The sequence below is a fragment of the Hyperolius riggenbachi genome, chromosome 2 (assembly GCF_040937935.1).
Source record: "Hyperolius riggenbachi isolate aHypRig1 chromosome 2, aHypRig1.pri, whole genome shotgun sequence".
In the NCBI taxonomy this organism is placed as follows: Eukaryota; Metazoa; Chordata; class Amphibia; order Anura; family Hyperoliidae; genus Hyperolius; species Hyperolius riggenbachi.
Window position 1 is genome coordinate 301,442,350 of NC_090647.1, and position 13,587 is coordinate 301,455,936.

Genomic DNA, 13,587 nt, shown 5'->3' on the forward strand with positions numbered 1-13,587 from the left:
GGAGATGAAATCGCACTCCCCCCTCATTGGAAATGTCCTTTTACATGGCATGCAAAAACAGTTACCTACTTTGCATACAACTTTGCCAACTGCTTTTTCTTTCCCAGCAATCTTGCTGCTCTCCTTTCAGCTGTATGGAAATACCGTTGCTTGTCTTTTGCACCTAACACAAAATTGAAACACAATCTATTTCACAGAATAACCTCTACCCAAAAGCAAAACCAAACAAACCCTAGAGGCCACATTCAGGACAGAATGTGGCCTCGGTGACCGTTAGGAAAGGTAGTGAGCAAAAAGATCATTTCAGGATTTATGGAAACAAATCACTACTAGTTGTAATTGGCTACTGGATTCCAGCCTGGCTACATGGAAAGCACTACTGCCCTACTTCTGTGACTGAAGATACAGTTTAAAGGAAACCTGAACTGGAAAGACTGTGGGAGGTGCTTTTGAAGAGTAGCCTTTGAATTTGCTAGTTGGTTGGTTTTGTCCATCTCTGTGTTCTTGAGAGGACAAAGCCCAGGGTTATCCTCGTTAGTATAGTGGTCAGTATCCCCGCCTGTCACGCGGGAGACCGGGGTTCAATTCCCCGACGGGGAGGCAGCTTTTGCTTCTTAAACTTTGTTTATCTCCATGTGTCTAGCCTAGGAATAACGTTTGTTCAGCCCTTTCACTAACATTTTCCAGCCCCCTTGCTGGTGGTGGAGACTCACAGTGCCATGGCCGGTTAGCTCAGTTGGTTAGAGCGTGGTGCTAATAACGCCAAGGTCGCGGGTTCGATCCCCGTACGGGCCACAGGTGTGCGCTTAGACTTTTCACTCTGCCTGTCTGGGCACTGTGAAAGCAGTCGTTGCTTCTGCACTGGAGATCACTGACCCTCTTTCCATCAGTTGACTCTGCTAAAGGCAGCGAGCCCTCTGTACACCCAGGACTGTTGTCATGGTTTCAAGGAGATGAAATCGCACTCCCCCCTCATTGGAAATGTCCTTTTACATGGCATGCAAAAACAGTTACCTACTTTGCATACAACTTTGCCAACTGCTTTTTCTTTCCCAGCAATACTGCTGCTCTCCTTTCAGCTGTATGGAAATACCGTTGCTTGTCTTTTGCACCTAACACAAAATTGAAACACAATCTATTTCACAGAATAACCTCTACCCAAAAGCAAAACCAAACAAACCCTAGAGGCCACATTCAGGACAGAATGTGGCCTCGGTGACCGTTAGGAAAGGTAGTGAGCAAAAAGATCATTTCAGGATTTATGGAAACAAATCACTACTAGTTGTAATTGGCTACTGGATTCCAGCCTGGCTACATGGAAAGCACTACTGCCCTACTTCTGTGACTGAAGATACAGTTTAAAGGAAACCTGAACTGGAAAGACTGTGGGAGGTGCTTTTGAAGAGTAGCCTTTGAATTTGCTAGTTGGTTGGTTTTGTCCATCTCTGTGTTCTTGAGAGGACAAAGCCCAGGGTTATCCTCGTTAGTATAGTGGTCAGTATCCCCGCCTGTCACGCGGGAGACCGGGGTTCAATTCCCCGATGGGGAGGCAGCTTTTGCTTCTTAAACTTTGTTTATCTCCATGTGTCTAGCCTAGGAATAACGTTTGTTCAGCCCTTTCACTAACATTTTCCAGCCCCCTTGCTGGTGGTGGAGACTCACAGTGCCATGGCCGGTTAGCTCAGTTGGTTAGAGCGTGGTGCTAATAACGCCAAGGTCGCGGGTTCGATCCCCGTACGGGCCACAGGTGTGCGCTTAGACTTTTCACTCTGCCTGTCTGGGCACTGTGAAAGCAGTCGTTGCTTCTGCACTGGAGATCACTGACCCTCTTTCCATCAGTTGACTCTGCTAAAGGCAGCGAGCCCTCTGTACACCCAGGACTGTTGTCATGGTTTCAAGGAGATGAAATCGCACTCCCCCCTCATTGGAAATGTCCTTTTACATGGCATGCAAAAACAGTTACCTACTTTGCATACAACTTTGCCAACTGCTTTTTCTTTCCCAGCAATACTGCTGCTCTCCTTTCAGCTGTATGGAAATACCGTTGCTTGTCTTTTGCGCCTAACACAAAATTGAAACACAATCTATTTTACAGAATAACCTCTACCCAAAAGCAAAACCAAACAAACCCTAGAGGCCACATTCAGGACAGAATGTGGCCTCGGTGACCGTTAGGAAAGGTAGTGAGCAAAAAGATCATTTCAAGATTTATGGAAACAAATCACTACTAGTTGTAATTGGCTACTGGATTCCAGCCTGGCTACATGGAAAGCACTACTGCCCTACTTCTGTGACTGAAGATACAGTTTAAAGGAAACCTGAACTGGAAAGACTGTGGGAGGTGCTTTTGAAGAGTAGCCTTTGAATTTGCTAGTTGGTTGGTTTTGTCCATCTCTGTGTTCTTGAGAGGACAAACTCCCAGGGTTATCCTCGTTAGTATAGTGGTCAGTATCCCCGCCTGTCACGCGGGAGACCGGGGTTCAATTCCCCGACGGGGAGGCAGCTTTTGCTTCTTAAACTTTGTTTATCTCCATGTGTCTAGCCTAGGAATAACGTTTGTTCAGCCCTTTCACTAACATTTTCCAGCCCCCTTGCTGGTGGTGGAGACTCACAGTGCCATGGCCGGTTAGCTCAGTTGGTTAGAGCGTGGTGCTAATAACGCCAAGGTCGCGGGTTCGATCCCCGTACGGGCCACAGGTGTGCGCTTAGACTTTTCACTCTGCCTGTCTGGGCACTGTGAAAGCAGTCGTTGCTTCTGCACTGGAGATCACTGACCCTCTTTCCATCAGTTGACTCTGCTAAAGGCAGCGAGCCCTCTGTACACCCAGGACTGTTGTCATGGTTTCAAGGAGATGAAATCGCACTCCCCCCTCATTGGAAATGTCCTTTTACATGGCATGCAAAAACAGTTACCTACTTTGCATACAACTTTGCCAACTGCTTTTTCTTTCCCAGCAATCTTGCTGCTCTCCTTTCAGCTGTATGGAAATACCGTTGCTTGTCTTTTGCACCTAACACAAAATTGAAACACAATCTATTTCACAGAATAACCTCTACCCAAAAGCAAAACCAAACAAACCCTAGAGGCCACATTCAGGACAGAATGTGGCCTCGGTGACCGTTAGGAAAGGTAGTGAGCAAAAAGATCATTTCAGGATTTATGGAAACAAATCACTACTAGTTGTAATTGGCTACTGGATTCCAGCCTGGCTACATGGAAAGCACTACTGCCCTACTTCTGTGACTGAAGATACAGTTTAAAGGAAACCTGAACTGGAAAGACTGTGGGAGGTGCTTTTGAAGAGTAGCCTTTGAATTTGTTAGTTGGTTGGTTTTGTCCATCTCTGTGTTCTTGAGAGGACAAAGCCCAGGGTTATCCTCGTTAGTATAGTGGTCAGTATCCCCGCCTGTCACGCGGGAGACCGGGGTTCAATTCCCCGACGGGGAGGCAGCTTTTGCTTCTTAAACTTTGTTTATCTCCATGTGTCTAGCCTAGGAATAACGTTTGTTCAGCCCTTTCACTAACATTTTCCAGCCCCCTTGCTGGTGGTGGAGACTCACAGTGCCATGGCCGGTTAGCTCAGTTGGTTAGAGCGTGGTGCTAATAACGCCAAGGTCGCGGGTTTGATCCCCGTACGGGCCACAGGTGTGCGCTTAGACTTTTCACTCTGCCTGTCTGGGCACTGTGAAAGCAGTCGTTGCTTCTGCACTGGAGATCACTGACCCTCTTTCCATCAGTTGACTCTGCTAAAGGCAGCGAGCCCTCTGTACACCCAGGACTGTTGTCATGGTTTCAAGGAGATGAAATCGCACTCCCCCCTCATTGGAAATGTCCTTTTACATGGCATGCAAAAACAGTTACCTACTTTGCATACAACTTTGCCAACTGCTTTTTCTTTCCCAGCAATACTGCTGCTCTCCTTTCAGCTGTATGGAAATACCGTTGCTTGTCTTTTGCGCCTAACACAAAATTGAAACACAATCTATTTCACAGAATAACCTCTACCCAAAAGCAAAACCAAACAAACCCTAGAGGCCACATTCAGGACAGAATGTGGCCTCGGTGACCGTTAGGAAAGGTAGTGAGCAAAAAGATCATTTCAGGATTTATGGAAACAAATCACTACTAGTTGTAATTGGCTACTGGATTCCAGCCTGGCTACATGGAAAGCACTACTGCCCTACTTCTGTGACTGAAGATACAGTTTAAAGGAAACCTGAACTGGAAAGACTGTGGGAGGTGCTTTTGAAGAGTAGCCTTTGAATTTGCTAGTTGGTTGGTTTTGTCCATCTCTGTGTTCTTGAGAGGACAAAGCCCAGGGTTATCCTCGTTAGTATAGTGGTCAGTATCCCTGGCTGTCACGCGGGAGACCGGGGTTCAATTCCCCGACGGGGAGGCAGCTTTTGCTTCTTAAACTATGTTTATCTCCATGTGTCTAGCCTAGGAATAACGTTTGTTCAGCCCTTTCACTAACATTTTCCAGCCCCCTTGCTGGTGGTGGAGACTCACAGTGCCATGGCCGGTTAGCTCAGTTGGTTAGAGCGTGGTGCTAATAACGCCAAGGTCGCGGGTTCGATCCCCGTAAGGGCCACAGGTGTGCGCTTAGACTTTTCACTCTGCCTGTCTGGGCACTGTGAAAGCAGTCGTTGCTTCTGCACTGGAGATCACTGACCCTCTTTCCATCAGTTGACTCTGCTAAAGGCAGCGAGCCCTCTGTACACCCAGGACTGTTGTCATGGTTTCAAGGAGATTAAATCGCACTCCCCCCTCATTGGAAATGTCCTTTTACATGGCATGCAAAAACAGTTACCTACTTTGCATACAACTTTGCCAACTGCTTTTTCTTTCCCAGCAATACTGCTGCTCTCCTTTCAGCTGTATGGAAATACCGTTGCTTGTCTTTTGCGCCTAACACAAAATTGAAACACAATCTATTTCACAGAATAACCTCTACCCAAAAGCAAAACCAAACAAACCCTAGAGGCCACATTCAGGACAGAATGTGGCCTCGGTGACCGTTAGGAAAGGTAGTGAGCAAAAAGATCATTTCAGGATTTATGGAAACAAATCACTACTAGTTGTAATTGGCTACTGGATTCCAGCCTGGCTACATGGAAAGCACTACTGCCCTACTTCTGTGACTGAAGATACAGTTTAAAGGAAACCTGAACTGGAAAGACTGTGGGAGGTGCTTTTGAAGAGTAGCCTTTGAATTTGCTAGTTGGTTGGTTTTGTCCATCTCTGTGTTCTTGAGAGGACAAAGCCCAGGGTTATCCTCGTTAGTATAGTGGTCAGTATCCCCGCCTGTCACGCGGGAGACCGGGGTTCAATTCCCCGACGGGGAGGCAGCTTTTGCTTCTTAAACTTTGTTTATCTCCATGTGTCTAGCCTAGGAATAACGTTTGTTCAGCCCTTTCACTAACATTTTCCAGCCCCCTTGCTGGTGGTGGAGACTCACAGTGCCATGGCCGGTTAGCTCAGTTGGTTAGAGCGTGGTGCTAATAACGCCAAGGTCGCGGGTTCGATCCCCGTACGGGCCACAGGTGTGCGCTTAGACTTTTCACTCTGCCTGTCTGGGCACTGTGAAAGCAGTCGTTGCTTCTGCACTGGAGATCACTGACCCTCTTTCCATCAGTTGACTCTGCTAAAGGCAGCGAGCCCTCTGTACACCCAGGACTGTTGTCATGGTTTCAAGGAGATGAAATCGCACTCCCCCCTCATTGGAAATGTCCTTTTACATGGCATGCAAAAACAGTTACCTACTTTGCATACAACTTTGCCAACTGCTTTTTCTTTCCCAGCAATACTGCTGCTCTCCTTTCAGCTGTATGGAAATACCGTTGCTTGTCTTTTGCACCTAACACAAAATTGAAACACAATCTATTTCACAGAATAACCTCTACCCAAAAGCAAAACCAAACAAACCCTAGAGGCCACATTCAGGACAGAATGTGGCCTCGGTGACCGTTAGGAAAGGTAGTGAGCAAAAAGATCATTTCAGGATTTATGGAAACAAATCACTACTAGTTGTAATTGGCTACTGGATTCCAGCCTGGCTACATGGAAAGCACTACTGCCCTACTTCTGTGACTGAAGATACAGTTTAAAGGAAACCTGAACTGGAAAGACTGTGGGAGGTGCTTTTGAAGAGTAGCCTTTGAATTTGCTAGTTGGTTGGTTTTGTCCATCTCTGTGTTCTTGAGAGGACAAAGCCCAGGGTTATCCTCGTTAGTATAGTGGTCAGTATCCCCGCCTGTCACGCGGGAGACCGGGGTTCAATTCCCCGATGGGGAGGCAGCTTTTGCTTCTTAAACTTTGTTTATCTCCATGTGTCTAGCCTAGGAATAACGTTTGTTCAGCCCTTTCACTAACATTTTCCAGCCCCCTTGCTGGTGGTGGAGACTCACAGTGCCATGGCCGGTTAGCTCAGTTGGTTAGAGCGTGGTGCTAATAACGCCAAGGTCGCGGGTTCGATCCCCGTACGGGCCACAGGTGTGCGCTTAGACTTTTCACTCTGCCTGTCTGGGCACTGTGAAAGCAGTCGTTGCTTCTGCACTGGAGATCACTGACCCTCTTTCCATCAGTTGACTCTGCTAAAGGCAGCGAGCCCTCTGTACACCCAGGACTGTTGTCATGGTTTCAAGGAGATGAAATCGCACTCCCCCCTCATTGGAAATGTCCTTTTACATGGCATGCAAAAACAGTTACCTACTTTGCATACAACTTTGCCAACTGCTTTTTCTTTCCCAGCAATACTGCTGCTCTCCTTTCAGCTGTATGGAAATACCGTTGCTTGTCTTTTGCGCCTAACACAAAATTGAAACACAATCTATTTTACAGAATAACCTCTACCCAAAAGCAAAACCAAACAAACCCTAGAGGCCACATTCAGGACAGAATGTGGCCTCGGTGACCGTTAGGAAAGGTAGTGAGCAAAAAGATCATTTCAAGATTTATGGAAACAAATCACTACTAGTTGTAATTGGCTACTGGATTCCAGCCTGGCTACATGGAAAGCACTACTGCCCTACTTCTGTGACTGAAGATACAGTTTAAAGGAAACCTGAACTGGAAAGACTGTGGGAGGTGCTTTTGAAGAGTAGCCTTTGAATTTGCTAGTTGGTTGGTTTTGTCCATCTCTGTGTTCTTGAGAGGACAAACTCCCAGGGTTATCCTCGTTAGTATAGTGGTCAGTATCCCCGCCTGTCACGCGGGAGACCGGGGTTCAATTCCCCGACGGGGAGGCAGCTTTTGCTTCTTAAACTTTGTTTATCTCCATGTGTCTAGCCTAGGAATAACGTTTGTTCAGCCCTTTCACTAACATTTTCCAGCCCCCTTGCTGGTGGTGGAGACTCACAGTGCCATGGCCGGTTAGCTCAGTTGGTTAGAGCGTGGTGCTAATAACGCCAAGGTCGCGGGTTCGATCCCCGTACGGGCCACAGGTGTGCGCTTAGACTTTTCACTCTGCCTGTCTGGGCACTGTGAAAGCAGTCGTTGCTTCTGCACTGGAGATCACTGACCCTCTTTCCATCAGTTGACTCTGCTAAAGGCAGCGAGCCCTCTGTACACCCAGGACTGTTGTCATGGTTTCAAGGAGATGAAATCGCACTCCCCCCTCATTGGAAATGTCCTTTTACATGGCATGCAAAAACAGTTACCTACTTTGCATACAACTTTGCCAACTGCTTTTTCTTTCCCAGCAATACTGCTGCTCTCCTTTCAGCTGTATGGAAATACCGTTGCTTGTCTTTTGCACCTAACACAAAATTGAAACACAATCTATTTCACAGAATAACCTCTACCCAAAAGCAAAACCAAACAAACCCTAGAGGCCACATTCAGGACAGAATGTGGCCTCGGTGACCGTTAGGAAAGGTAGTGAGCAAAAAGATCATTTCAGGATTTATGGAAACAAATCACTACTAGTTGTAATTGGCTACTGGATTCCAGCCTGGCTACATGGAAAGCACTACTGCCCTACTTCTGTGACTGAAGATACAGTTTAAAGGAAACCTGAACTGGAAAGACTGTGGGAGGTGCTTTTGAAGAGTAGCCTTTGAATTTGCTAGTTGGTTGGTTTTGTCCATCTCTGTGTTCTTGAGAGGACAAAGCCCAGGGTTATCCTCGTTAGTATAGTGGTCAGTATCCCCGCCTGTCACGCGGGAGACCGGGGTTCAATTCCCCGACGGGAAGGCAGCTTTTGCTTCTTAAACTTTGTTTATCTCCATGTGTCTAGCCTAGGAATAACATTTGTTCAGCCCTTTCACTAACATTTTCCAGCCCCCTTGCTGGTGGTGGAGACTCACAGTGCCATGGCCGGTTAGCTCAGTTGGTTAGAGCGTGGTGCTAATAACGCCAAGGTCGCGGGTTCGATCCCCGTACGGGCCACAGGTGTGCGCTTAGACTTTTCACTCTGCCTGTCTGGGCACTGTGAAAGCAGTCGTTGCTTCTGCACTGGAGATCACTGACCCTCTTTCCATCAGTTGACTCTGCTAAAGGCAGCGAGCCCTCTGTACACCCAGGACTGTTGTCATGGTTTCAAGGAGATGAAATCGCACTCCCCCCTCATTGGAAATGTCCTTTTACATGGCATGCAAAAACAGTTACCTACTTTGCATACAACTTTGCCAACTGCTTTTTCTTTCCCAGCAATACTGCTGCTCTCCTTTCAGCTGTATGGAAATACCGTTGCTTGTCTTTTGCACCTAACACAAAATTGAAACACAATCTATTTCACAGAATAACCTCTACCCAAAAGCAAAACCAAACAAACCCTAGAGGCCACATTCAGGACAGAATGTGGCCTCGGTGACCGTTAGGAAAGGTAGTGAGCAAAAAGATCATTTCAGGATTTATGGAAACAAATCACTACTAGTTGTAATTGGCTACTGGATTCCAGCCTGGCTACATGGAAAGCACTACTGCCCTACTTCTGTGACTGAAGATACAGTTTAAAGGAAACCTGAACTGGAAAGACTGTGGGAGGTGCTTTTGAAGAGTAGCCTTTGAATTTGCTAGTTGGTTGGTTTTGTCCATCTCTGTGTTCTTGAGAGGACAAAGCCCAGGGTTATCCTCGTTAGTATAGTGGTCAGTATCCCCGCCTGTCACGCGGGAGACCGGGGTTCAATTCCCCGACGGGGAGGCAGCTTTTGCTTCTTAAACTTTGTTTATCTCCATGTGTCTAGCCTAGGAATAACGTTTGTTCAGCCCTTTCACTAACATTTTCCAGCCCCCTTGCTGGTGGTGGAGACTCACAGTGCCATGGCCGGTTAGCTCAGTTGGTTAGAGCGTGGTGCTAATAACGCCAAGGTCGCGGGTTCGATCCCCGTACGGGCCACAGGTGTGCGCTTAGACTTTTCACTCTGCCTGTCTGGGCACTGTGAAAGCAGTCGTTGCTTCTGCACTGGAGATCACTGACCCTCTTTCCATCAGTTGACTCTGCTAAAGGCAGCGAGCCCTCTGTACACCCAGGACTGTTGTCATGGTTTCAAGGAGATTAAATCGCACTCCCCCCTCATTGGAAATGTCCTTTTACATGGCATGCAAAAACAGTTACCTACTTTGCATACAACTTTGCCAACTGCTTTTTCTTTCCCAGCAATACTGCTGCTCTCCTTTCAGCTGTATGGAAATACCGTTGCTTGTCTTTTGCACCTAACACAAAATTGAAACACAATCTATTTCACAGAATAACCTCTACCCAAAAGCAAAACCAAACAAACCCTAGAGGCCACATTCTGTCGTGACCGTTAGGAAAGGTAGTGAGCAAAAAGATCATTTCAGGATTTATGGAAACAAATCACTACTAGTTGTAATTGGCTACTGGATTCCAGCCTGGCTACATGGAAAGCACTACTGCCCTACTTCTGTGACTGAAGATACAGTTTAAAGGAAACCTGAACTGGAAAGACTGTGGGAGGTGCTTTTGAAGAGTAGCCTTTGAATTTGCTAGTTGGTTGGTTTTGTCCATCTCTGTGTTCTTGAGAGGACAAAGCCCAGGGTTATCCTCGTTAGTATAGTGGTCAGTATCCGCCCCTGTCACGCGGGAGACCGGGGTTCAATTCCCCGACGGGGAGGCAGCTTTTGCTTCTTAAACTTTGTTTATCTCCATGTGTCTAGCCTAGGAATAACGTTTGTTCAGCCCTTTCACTAACATTTTCCAGCCCCCTTGCTGGTGGTGGAGACTCACAGTGCCATGGCCGGTTAGCTCAGTTGGTTAGAGCGTGGTGCTAATAACGCCAAGGTCGCGGGTTCGATCCCCGTACGGGCCACAGGTGTGCGCTTAGACTTTTCACTCTGCCTGTCTGGGCACTGTGAAAGCAGTCGTTGCTTCTGCACTGGAGATCACTGACCCTCTTTCCATCAGTTGACTCTGCTAAAGGCAGCGAGCCCTCTGTACACCCAGGACTGTTGTCATGGTTTCAAGGAGATGAAATCGCACTCCCCCCTCATTGGAAATGTCCTTTTACATGGCATGCAAAAACAGTTACCTACTTTGCATACAACTTTGCCAACTGCTTTTTCTTTCCCAGCAATACTGCTGCTCTCCTTTCAGCTGTATGGAAATACCGTTGCTTGTCTTTTGCGCCTAACACAAAATTGAAACACAATCTATTTCACAGAATAACCTCTACCCAAAAGCAAAACCAAACAAACCCTAGAGGCCACATTCAGGACAGAATGTGGCCTCGGTGACCGTTAGGAAAGGTAGTGAGCAAAAAGATCATTTCAGGATTTATGGAAACAAATCACTACTAGTTGTAATTGGCTACTGGATTCCAGCCTGGCTACATGGAAAGCACTACTGCCCTACTTCTGTGACTGAAGATACAGTTTAAAGGAAACCTGAACTGGAAAGACTGTGGGAGGTGCTTTTGAAGAGTAGCCTTTGAATTTGCTAGTTGGTTGGTTTTGTCCATCTCTGTGTTCTTGAGAGGACAAAGCCCAGGGTTATCCTCGTTAGTATAGTGGTCAGTATCCCCGCCTGTCACGCGGGAGACCGGGGTTCAATTCCCCGACGGGGAGGCAGCTTTTGCTTCTTAAACTTTGTTTATCTCCATGTGTCTAGCCTAGGAATAACGTTTGTTCAGCCCTTTCACTAACATTTTCCAGCCCCCTTGCTGGTGGTGGAGACTCACAGTGCCATGGCCGGTTAGCTCAGTTGGTTAGAGCGTGGTGCTAATAACGCCAAGGTCGCGGGTTCGATCCCCGTACGGGCCACAGGTGTGCGCTTAGACTTTTCACTCTGCCTGTCTGGGCACTGTGAAAGCAGTCGTTGCTTCTGCACTGGAGATCACTGACCCTCTTTCCATCAGTTGACTCTGCTAAAGGCAGCGAGCCCTCTGTACACCCAGGACTGTTGTCATGGTTTCAAGGAGATGAAATCGCACTCCCCCCTCATTGGAAATGTCCTTTTACATGGCATGCAAAAACAGTTACCTACTTTGCATACAACTTTGCCAACTGCTTTTTCTTTCCCAGCAATACTGCTGCTCTCCTTTCAGCTGTATGGAAATACCGTTGCTTGTCTTTTGCACCTAACACAAAATTGAAACACAATCTATTTCACAGAATAACCTCTACCCAAAAGCAAAACCAAACAAACCCTAGAGGCCACATTCAGGACAGAATGTGGCCTCGGTGACCGTTAGGAAAGGTAGTGAGCAAAAAGATCATTTCAGGATTTATGGAAACAAATCACTACTAGTTGTAATTGGCTACTGGATTCCAGCCTGGCTACATGGAAAGCACTACTGCCCTACTTCTGTGACTGAAGATACAGTTTAAAGGAAACCTGAACTGGAAAGACTGTGGGAGGTGCTTTTGAAGAGTAGCCTTTGAATTTGCTAGTTGGTTGGTTTTGTCCATCTCTGTGTTCTTGAGAGGACAAAGCCCAGGTTTATCCTCGTTAGTATAGTGGTCAGTATCCCTGCCTGTCACGCGGGAGACCGGGGTTCAATTCCCCGATGGGGAGGCAGCTTTTGCTTCTTAAACTTTGTTTATCTCCATGTGTCTAGCCTAGGAATAACGTTTGTTCAGCCCTTTCACTAACATTTTCCAGCCCCCTTGCTGGTGGTGGAGACTCCCAGTGCCATGGCCGGTTAGCTCAGTTGGTTAGAGCGTGGTGCTAATAACGCCAAGGTCGCGGGTTCGATCCCCGTACGGGCCACAGGTGTGCGCTTAGACTTTTCACTCTGCCTGTCTGGGCACTGTGAAAGCAGTCGTTGCTTCTGCACTGGAGATCACTGACCCTCTTTCCATCAGTTGACTCTGCTAAAGGCAGCGAGCCCTCTGTACACCCAGGACTGTTATCATGGTTTCAAGGAGATGAAATCGCACTCCCCCCTCATTGGAAATGTCCTTTTACATGGCATGCAAAAACAGTTACCTACTTTGCATACAACTTTGCCAACTGCTTTTTCTTTCCCAGCAATACTGCTGCTCTCCTTTCAGCTGTATGGAAATACCGTTGCTTGTCTTTTGCACCTAACACAAAATTGAAACACAATCTATTTCACAGAATAACCTCTACCCAAAAGCAAAACCAAACAAACCCTAGAGGCCACATTCAGGACAGAATGTGGCCTCGGTGACCGTTAGGAAAGGTAGTGAGCAAAAAGATCATTTCAGGATTTATGGAAACAAATCACTACTAGTTGTAATTGGCTACTGGATTCCAGCCTGGCTACATGGAAAGCACTACTGCCCTACTTCTGTGACTGAAGATACAGTTTAAAGGAAACCTGAACTGGAAAGACTGTGGGAGGTGCTTTTGAAGAGTAGCCTTTGAATTTGCTAGTTGGTTGGTTTTGTCCATCTCTGTGTTCTTGAGAGGACAAAGCCCAGGGTTATCCTCGTTAGTATAGTAGTCTGTATCCCCGCCTGTCACGCGGGAGACCGGGGTTCAATTCCCCGACGGGGAGGCAGCTTTTGCTTCTTAAACTTTGTTTATCTCCATGTGTCTAGCCTAGGAATAACGTTTGTTCAGCCCTTTCACTAACATTTTCCAGCCCCCTTGCTGGTGGTGGAGACTCACAGTGCCATGGCCGGTTAGCTCAGTTGGTTAGAGCGTGGTGCTAATAACGCCAAGGTCGCGGGTTCGATCCCCGTACGGGCCACAGGTGTGCGCTTAGACTTTTCACTCTGCCTGTCTGGGCACTGTGAAAGCAGTCGTTGCTTCTGCACTGGAGATCACTGACCCTCTTTCCATCAGTTGACTCTGCTAAAGGCAGCGAGCCCTCTGTACACCCAGGACTGTTGTCATGGTTTCAAGGAGATGAAATCGCACTCCCCCCTCATTGGAAATGTCCTTTTACATGGCATGCAAAAACAGTTACCTACTTTGCATACAACTTTGCCAACTGCTTTTTCTTTCCCAGCAATACTGCTGCTCTCCTTTCAGCTGTATGGAAATACCGTTGCTTGTCTTTTGCACCTAACACAAAATTGAAACACAATCTATTTCACAGAATAACCTCTACCCAAAAGCAAAACCAAACAAACCCTAGAGGCCACATTCAGGACAGAATGTGGCCTCGGTGACCGTTAGGAAAGGTAGTGAGCAAAAAGATCATTTCAGGATTTAT

The 13,587-nt window shown here is 47.1% G+C and overlaps 25 non-coding genes across 25 annotated transcripts; all 25 read left to right on the forward strand.

The window, feature by feature from the left end:
• Positions 1 to 528: 528 nt before the first annotated feature.
• On the forward strand, positions 529 to 600 carry TRNAD-GUC (transfer RNA aspartic acid (anticodon GUC)). Its single transcript has one exon. It is a non-coding gene; the product is annotated as a tRNA-Asp (tRNA).
• A 121-nt stretch (positions 601 to 721) lies between these two features.
• TRNAI-AAU (transfer RNA isoleucine (anticodon AAU)) lies at positions 722 to 795 on the forward strand. Its single transcript has one exon. It is a non-coding gene; the product is annotated as a tRNA-Ile (tRNA).
• Positions 796 to 1,477: 682 nt separating this feature from the next.
• TRNAD-GUC (transfer RNA aspartic acid (anticodon GUC)) lies at positions 1,478 to 1,549 on the forward strand. The gene has a single exon. It is a non-coding gene; the product is annotated as a tRNA-Asp (tRNA).
• Positions 1,550 to 1,670: 121 nt separating this feature from the next.
• Positions 1,671 to 1,744, forward strand: TRNAI-AAU (transfer RNA isoleucine (anticodon AAU)). Its single transcript has one exon. It is a non-coding gene; the product is annotated as a tRNA-Ile (tRNA).
• Positions 1,745 to 2,427: 683 nt separating this feature from the next.
• Positions 2,428 to 2,499, forward strand: TRNAD-GUC (transfer RNA aspartic acid (anticodon GUC)). The gene has a single exon. It is a non-coding gene; the product is annotated as a tRNA-Asp (tRNA).
• A 121-nt stretch (positions 2,500 to 2,620) lies between these two features.
• TRNAI-AAU (transfer RNA isoleucine (anticodon AAU)) lies at positions 2,621 to 2,694 on the forward strand. The gene has a single exon. It is a non-coding gene; the product is annotated as a tRNA-Ile (tRNA).
• A 682-nt stretch (positions 2,695 to 3,376) lies between these two features.
• On the forward strand, positions 3,377 to 3,448 carry TRNAD-GUC (transfer RNA aspartic acid (anticodon GUC)). Its single transcript has one exon. It is a non-coding gene; the product is annotated as a tRNA-Asp (tRNA).
• A 121-nt stretch (positions 3,449 to 3,569) lies between these two features.
• On the forward strand, positions 3,570 to 3,643 carry TRNAI-AAU (transfer RNA isoleucine (anticodon AAU)). Its single transcript has one exon. It is a non-coding gene; the product is annotated as a tRNA-Ile (tRNA).
• An 875-nt stretch (positions 3,644 to 4,518) lies between these two features.
• On the forward strand, positions 4,519 to 4,592 carry TRNAI-AAU (transfer RNA isoleucine (anticodon AAU)). The gene has a single exon. It is a non-coding gene; the product is annotated as a tRNA-Ile (tRNA).
• Positions 4,593 to 5,274: 682 nt separating this feature from the next.
• On the forward strand, positions 5,275 to 5,346 carry TRNAD-GUC (transfer RNA aspartic acid (anticodon GUC)). The gene has a single exon. It is a non-coding gene; the product is annotated as a tRNA-Asp (tRNA).
• A 121-nt stretch (positions 5,347 to 5,467) lies between these two features.
• TRNAI-AAU (transfer RNA isoleucine (anticodon AAU)) lies at positions 5,468 to 5,541 on the forward strand. The gene has a single exon. It is a non-coding gene; the product is annotated as a tRNA-Ile (tRNA).
• A 682-nt stretch (positions 5,542 to 6,223) lies between these two features.
• On the forward strand, positions 6,224 to 6,295 carry TRNAD-GUC (transfer RNA aspartic acid (anticodon GUC)). The gene has a single exon. It is a non-coding gene; the product is annotated as a tRNA-Asp (tRNA).
• A 121-nt stretch (positions 6,296 to 6,416) lies between these two features.
• TRNAI-AAU (transfer RNA isoleucine (anticodon AAU)) lies at positions 6,417 to 6,490 on the forward strand. Its single transcript has one exon. It is a non-coding gene; the product is annotated as a tRNA-Ile (tRNA).
• Positions 6,491 to 7,173: 683 nt separating this feature from the next.
• On the forward strand, positions 7,174 to 7,245 carry TRNAD-GUC (transfer RNA aspartic acid (anticodon GUC)). The gene has a single exon. It is a non-coding gene; the product is annotated as a tRNA-Asp (tRNA).
• A 121-nt stretch (positions 7,246 to 7,366) lies between these two features.
• TRNAI-AAU (transfer RNA isoleucine (anticodon AAU)) lies at positions 7,367 to 7,440 on the forward strand. The gene has a single exon. It is a non-coding gene; the product is annotated as a tRNA-Ile (tRNA).
• A 682-nt stretch (positions 7,441 to 8,122) lies between these two features.
• On the forward strand, positions 8,123 to 8,194 carry TRNAD-GUC (transfer RNA aspartic acid (anticodon GUC)). The gene has a single exon. It is a non-coding gene; the product is annotated as a tRNA-Asp (tRNA).
• Positions 8,195 to 8,315: 121 nt separating this feature from the next.
• Positions 8,316 to 8,389, forward strand: TRNAI-AAU (transfer RNA isoleucine (anticodon AAU)). The gene has a single exon. It is a non-coding gene; the product is annotated as a tRNA-Ile (tRNA).
• A 682-nt stretch (positions 8,390 to 9,071) lies between these two features.
• TRNAD-GUC (transfer RNA aspartic acid (anticodon GUC)) lies at positions 9,072 to 9,143 on the forward strand. The gene has a single exon. It is a non-coding gene; the product is annotated as a tRNA-Asp (tRNA).
• A 121-nt stretch (positions 9,144 to 9,264) lies between these two features.
• TRNAI-AAU (transfer RNA isoleucine (anticodon AAU)) lies at positions 9,265 to 9,338 on the forward strand. Its single transcript has one exon. It is a non-coding gene; the product is annotated as a tRNA-Ile (tRNA).
• Positions 9,339 to 10,198: 860 nt separating this feature from the next.
• Positions 10,199 to 10,272, forward strand: TRNAI-AAU (transfer RNA isoleucine (anticodon AAU)). The gene has a single exon. It is a non-coding gene; the product is annotated as a tRNA-Ile (tRNA).
• Positions 10,273 to 10,954: 682 nt separating this feature from the next.
• On the forward strand, positions 10,955 to 11,026 carry TRNAD-GUC (transfer RNA aspartic acid (anticodon GUC)). The gene has a single exon. It is a non-coding gene; the product is annotated as a tRNA-Asp (tRNA).
• A 121-nt stretch (positions 11,027 to 11,147) lies between these two features.
• TRNAI-AAU (transfer RNA isoleucine (anticodon AAU)) lies at positions 11,148 to 11,221 on the forward strand. The gene has a single exon. It is a non-coding gene; the product is annotated as a tRNA-Ile (tRNA).
• A 682-nt stretch (positions 11,222 to 11,903) lies between these two features.
• On the forward strand, positions 11,904 to 11,975 carry TRNAD-GUC (transfer RNA aspartic acid (anticodon GUC)). Its single transcript has one exon. It is a non-coding gene; the product is annotated as a tRNA-Asp (tRNA).
• A 121-nt stretch (positions 11,976 to 12,096) lies between these two features.
• On the forward strand, positions 12,097 to 12,170 carry TRNAI-AAU (transfer RNA isoleucine (anticodon AAU)). The gene has a single exon. It is a non-coding gene; the product is annotated as a tRNA-Ile (tRNA).
• An 875-nt stretch (positions 12,171 to 13,045) lies between these two features.
• On the forward strand, positions 13,046 to 13,119 carry TRNAI-AAU (transfer RNA isoleucine (anticodon AAU)). The gene has a single exon. It is a non-coding gene; the product is annotated as a tRNA-Ile (tRNA).
• Positions 13,120 to 13,587: the final 468 nt, after the last annotated feature.